Raw genomic sequence first — 6,729 nt, forward strand, 5'->3', positions numbered from 1 at the left:
TCAGTCGCCGGCCGGCTAATAAAGGCTCATAATTCATCTCGATTAGCTCTGTGGGTCTCAGAATCATTCGCCCCACAACACATACTTTGGATTTTTGTAAACTAGTCCTTCACCTTTTCTGCCACGTAAATTCTATATTAGCCTTTTCTTTCTTTCACTACTGATTTTTACAAATACACATCCAACTCTCTCTCGGAAGGCGCTGGCTGGGGAGTCCTCACATGGGCTTTGTGGCCGGGGGCCCCAGGGCATCAGCCACGTGTCCTGTAAAGCAGGTGTGAGAGGTGAGGTCGCTCCCCGGAAACAGGCTCGCTGCTAGAGCCGGTCTGCAGAACTCGCCAGGAAGCCCCACGAAGGTGTTGAAATGCCGCGGCTAGGCCAGGGGACAACCTGGCCCCCGCCCACACGTGAGTGGCACTCCAGCATCTTCGTCTAAGGGAAAAGCCCACTGCTGGCCCCTCTCGTCCAGCCGTCACGGATCCCTTACGCTTCCTCCTCGTTTAGCAGGGCTGCCGAGCACGGGGGCCGGTTAACCGCCTCTCGATGTAACACGAATACGGAGGGACTCAGCACTCACGCATGGCGCTGTCGCCCATGTCATTACAAACGCGTTTAGCGCCTTCGGAGGTCCTCGTGACACAGCCTTGGCAGTGCTGGGAACAGCACGAAGCACAAGGGACACGCTCAAAGGTATTTTAACAGCAGAAAGAAGCTCACCGCCCCCAGGGCATTGCAGGAATGAGGCTGGCGCGAAGCTGGAGCGTGAACTCAGGCGGGGAAGACGCGGGTGTGGGACGTGCCACGTCGTGGGCAGAGCAGAGAGTCAAAGATGAATCCCCTTCATCCTCCAGGCTACAAGCTCCTGGCGCATTTCCTCCCTAGCCCCGGCATTGACCAAAGAGATCTGTTTCATATCTAAAGCTTTTCCAAAGATGTGAACATCTGAGAACTACTTCTCAATGTTGCAAAGACTGAGGTTAACAGAGCAAAGGAACTTACATCAAAGTAGCAAATTAATTGCTTTTTGAAAATTGAGGAATTGAGTTTAGAAATATGTAACTCGGGATTAAGTAGTAAAGAGAACTTCTTTTGATTATGGCATAAGCATAAATAAAAGAATACACGACTCGCCCAAAGGTTTGCGTGATTAAACCTGTGGAACACGAGCCCCTTCGTCTTCCACGCTGGAGGGCGCTCACGCATCTCCCGTCGGCGACCCTGCGGGCATCAACGCCGACTGAGCTGGGGATCCCCCTGCACCGCGTGGTCTCTGCAGCCCCACAAATCCCTGTGGTCACATGGGACGACCCCCTCCTCCCGCAGTCCGAGGCGTGTCTGTGCAGTTATTACATCATACGTGGACTGTCACTCAAATTCCAGCTCCTACACCTCGCAGCTCTGTGGCCGTGGGGGAAATAAATTTCCTTAAGCCCCGCACCTTCAGTATCTGAAAAACGGGGATAATAACGCATCAGGCAATATCCAGGCTGATTGTCAGGCCTGTCGGCTGTGAGCACACCGAATCCCTTTGCCGAGAGGCCCTGCCACTCTGGTGGCCCAGGATCCCCATGTGCTTGCTCCCCAAGGACTGGAGCATTAACAGCTAGCATGAGGTTTACGGGTATCCAGATTTTAATCTTCTGCTTGGTGGTGTCCCAGCCTTGTGAGTTGTTAGATATTTTAAATGTCACCCCTGCCTCTTGCCAATATTAAGAGGACCACTGTTGTCATAGTCCTGAGAACTCTGTAATTCCAGAGAGGAGTTTTTGTTGTTATAACAAAATATGATTTGTAATTAATGATTAGTTTCTAAGTCTGTCCACTTCTCCCATTTTATTGTGACTTCCTTTAGTGACACATCATGTTTCATTATCTCGGTGACTAACAAGGTGTTTTGCAGAGTAGGTACACAGTAAGCGAACACCAAATTAGTAAAGGAAAATTATCAACTTATCCTGTGTATCTGGATGTTGTAGTTCTGTAAATAAATCATCTTTTCGATCAACCGTTTTCCTCACATGAGAGGCTAAGTGCCCTGGAATAATGTCATTAGTGGGGAAATATACTGTCTTATGGGTTGTAAAATGTTTTTGAGAAACCAGATGTGAAACAGCAACTGTCTTGAGTAGGATACGAAAAGTTACATGATTCTTTTACTTTGGTTTAAGTTTTGTGAATAAAGACATTTAGAGCGACGCTGGTTTACCCGTAGATGGGCCCCCTCAGGTTCGAGTTGGCTTATACCGAATGGAACATCACAATATATCAAGAGGTGGGCTCCGTCTTGCGTAAACTCAGGATGACCATACAAGCAGATGTAACAGGACTACAAATCAGAGGCTGAAGCACCAACCACATTGCCCGTGTATTGTATACGGAGCAGTTTTTAACTAGCAAGCGGTTTGGATAATTACTTTCAATGACTGAAATACGCTCACTAGCAAATCTATATCGGAAGCCAATCATCAGGACATTGCTGGAGAAACAGGAACTGTGCTGTGATAAAGGACACAGAGAAACACTTTTATCGACCGCGACAATCACAGTGGTCACCGGTGAGAAATCCAGACTGTCTCTCCAAAGCTTCCTTCCAATCCTCTCTAGGCCAGCATGTCACCGAACCCCCACCAATGGTTGCTGGGTTCTGGAAGACGGCATAAAAGAGAAAGAAGGCTGCTCACACTTCCCAGAAGAAATCGTTGCCGCGTTCAGCTAAATCATCCCTTCGACCCCACGCTGAAGCTAAAGGGTCTGCAGCTCACTGTGGCCACCACGCCTCCCCTCTGCCGCCACTGACCGCCCTCCCTGCTCGTTCCAGCTTTGACACACCCTCTCCCAGATTTCTCTTCACTATTTCCCCACTTGATTCGAGGATAGGAAAAAAGTGTCTCCCCCTCTTACTCAGCTTTCCTGTATCGATTTTGGTCCAAGTCTAATAACCAGAGTCTTTATTACTTTGCAGCTCTCTTCCAAGCTTCCCCAGCTAGAACCCAGAACTGACCCTATATTTTATTGAAAAAAAAATAAAATAAAATAACACACAGCATCCGCTTAGGCATGATTCCTGAAATTGATCTACAGTGAGAGAATTTTAGCTATCAAGATATCTGTCTCTTTGCTTTTGGGTGTTATTGATTTTATTGTTTTCTTAAATAAAAATTAAGCGTGAAAGTTTTATTTATGGTAGGAAAGAAATTCCCTTTGGTAAACGCATTACTGTTTTTATTTTACCATTTTGAAAATTAAAATTGCTCCATTTCAGAAACCAAAGATGACATCTTCAGTGTAACAGAGGCTGTTCATAGGTCCCCAAACCTTCAAGTAAATGATGCATAGTAAATATTTAATCAAACAATTAACATTTTAAATATATATATATAAATGAGGCAATTATTATGACATCAAAAATGCATGTCTTATTAAGTTGGTGACTTTTTCCATTATTCTCTATTTAATTTTCTTTTCTATCCATTAGTTGATTTTTTTCCTTAAAAAACGAATAATCCATAATTCTAAATAATTTTGTCATATTATCATCTATTATCAAACAAACTTCCTTTAAATTGCTATTTGCCTGTCTGCTTGAAACACAGTCACGTATAGCTGTTTAGAACTCTGTGTTCCAAAGATTTAAAAAATTTTTAAATTTATTTTTCTTGTGAATATACATGTCACAGATGTTATAACAAGAGTGTGTGTGTCAATGCTAATTAGACTTATCACAGCTGGCAGTTTCTAGTCATTTTTGCGGCCCACATCTTTCTTGCTATAGAAAACCTACTTTTTGGAAACTGCTGAATGCTATGATCTACTAAAATATTCCAATACCCCACTGTATCTACTTCCTGATTTCCTGCCAAACTCCATGATTTTAGGATTTAAATACTCATCAATGTTGATTTCTCTTTAATATTCTCTTTATGATTTTCTAAATATTGGAATAAAAATTTGGGCCCCCGAGCAAATATTCTTGAAACTCATACATTATTTTAAAAAGAATTGAGAAAACGGTAGCATCATCCTTTGTACATAAACTTAGCTAAGCTCGGTGTTTAAACCACACGAGGCAAGAACTTGCACTTGAGCTGAAAATCAGCTGAGGACGCCATTGTGTAATGGACATTGTGCTTCAGCTTTGCCAAGAGTACTTCAGGGTCTAGACAGTCAGAACAAGACAGGACAAGGAGGTGGCCGCAAAAAGTGTTGCTGCTCTAATGGAATTGGGGACCGGGGAGGACGTGGCCTGGAGTCCTCACCCCACCAGTCTGCTATCTGTGTCTCAAATGTCAGGACTGGTACTTAGACATTCTAAATCTAAGCAATGAATTTGTATTTGCTGGATTTCATCGTAAGGGGAACTTAATATCACACGGATCAAATATGAGACCAGCTATTATATCTTCTTTGAAGAAAACAACGGTTTAATTCACAACTTTTTTTCTGATAACAGCTGTTGAAATGACATACCACTGTTGGGTTACTGGGGTTTTAAAAAATACAATAACCTTTTTCGTTCCAAAACACATTAAATAAACGCATGCAAGGAGTGACGTTTCAGACAAAGACACACTCCCTGAGAACTCGCCACAGCAGTGTCCGGTAAGAGGCCGTCAGGAGAGCAAGTGAAGCGCGCCCTGGCTGATGGACCTCAGCATTCTGTTTTGCATAATGACACCAAGGAACGAAACGGACGAAGGAGACACGTTTCTGGGCGTTGCCAGCTTGCCGTAGGTGTGGCGGCTCCCACACGCCTCCAGGCTCTCAGGCTTAGCCTTGAAGTTGCGTTATTCTGTATTCCTTGATACACATGTGTGATTTGAAGTGCAGTTTGACAAGACGACCACAGACCTTAAAAACGTTTGAAAAACGCTTTCGAAATGCTTTCGCGTCTGCTGTGGGACTCTTTGAAATGGAATAGGAACACAAACTGGGGCAAGAAAACCTGGATGTTGCTTTTTTTTTTCTCTTAAGTTTTAGATTCTTTTAAAAATAGAAGAAGCTTCTTCGGTGTAACCCCTCCCCCACAAAAGGGAAAATGAGCACCAAACAGGGCTTTGAGTGGACCCCAAATGTGGACCAGCCACTCTCCGCCATCCTCCTGTGGCCCCCACAGCCTTCTCTTTCTCTCTAACAAGTTCAACAAAGGGTCACCACAGAAACACCCGGTGTGCATGCTCCTTCCAATGGTTATTACTTACAGACACTTGCATCCGTTTTTTAATTCATAACACTTTGTGACAGTACGCACGAAATCCATAACAATTTTCCTCTGTACAGTTCCCAGAAATAACATTTGAGTTTAACAGCATGTCACTTAGCAGGATCTCGAGGGACAAATGAGAGTGCTTTTACTTCTTGTGTTGATACGCACAGACCCACGCAAGAAAAGTTTCTCTGCGTCCTGCAGGTGCGTTGTATCTGCAGATGCGTGCCTTGCATCCACCTCAGGAAGAAGGGGGACTGCGCGGCCGTGACTCATTCTGTTCCGCTGTTCTCGTGGCTCCATGTGGGACCCCCGGCATCCGTGGCATTGCTCCCTTCCTCTGGTCTTCCCCATCACCGTTTGAAACCTGTTGTTTCTTCTGAACACCCTCCTCGCTGTTCTCGTGTCTTCGTCCTGGTGCGGCGAAGCCCGTTCTGCCACTGTTTCTCAGACGTTACATTTCGATACGTCGACTTGTCATCACACTCTTTGCTTTCTTTTTTTCTCGAGTTTTGTTTACTAAAATTAATTCGAATTCACAAGCAGTGATTAAAATTACCCTTTCTCCTTAAAAAATGACCCGCCCCCCAATATATTCTCTCTCAGTACTGTGTGTGCAGCTTTCCGTTCTATCATTCATTAGAGAATCTTTTTCACAAGCCCACCTCTTTTCTTCATTGCTTTGGGAAAAGAGAAGTTAAATTCAGGACAGTTTTTTGCATAAACTCAGAGGACCTAAATTCTCCCTGAGTCCTTTCAATATTTCAAAATATGTTAAGAATGCAGAAATAGTTTTTGAAAAAGATAGAAGGTAAGGACTGGAAAACATCAAGTGGAAAATTAGGCCTATTTTTTTTTTTTTTTGGTTTTAAAGATAATTCTGAAAAATAAAATAGAATAAAAATGAATAAAATTAAAAATAATTAAAAGTAAAAATTTGAATAAATTAAATTAGATAAATAAATTTAAATGTCAACATTAAATGACTGCAATTAAGTCGTGGAAAGAAAGAAATAGAATAATGCTAAAACGATCAGTATTGCCAGGAGTTTGCAAAGGTAAATAGATGAAGCACAGGGGACCTTTTTTTGGAGGGGGGGGGCGGCAGGGTGAAGGTATTCTGTGTGACACTGTAATGGAGGATATATGACCCTATACATTTGTCAAAACCCATAGAACTTTATAGCAGAAGAAATGAATCTGAACATAAGAATTTTTTAAAATACCCTTTAGGAGGTTAGGCGAGCCTGAGATGTAATACAGACTGTGAAAAAGGAATCTGGCTGCCTTACTATATATGAAATGACCTCACTAAAGGGAATGGGGAAAAAATTCTAACCTAAATAAATAACTTTGGAAATGAGTACAGACCATAGAAAACTAAGAACAAAAGGAACTGCACATTATCTCCACTCCAGTAGGTAGAACTGTTCCTTGTGAGGTATGCCGTAAGGATTCTAACATCGGAACTGAGCAATTACATAAGTGACTGGCAGAAGTGGGAGCCAAAGTTCTCACTCCTGAAG

The sequence above is a fragment of the Pteropus vampyrus genome, unplaced genomic scaffold (assembly GCF_000151845.1).
Source record: "Pteropus vampyrus isolate Shadow unplaced genomic scaffold, Pvam_2.0 Scaffold293, whole genome shotgun sequence".
Classification (NCBI taxonomy): domain Eukaryota; kingdom Metazoa; phylum Chordata; class Mammalia; order Chiroptera; family Pteropodidae; genus Pteropus; species Pteropus vampyrus.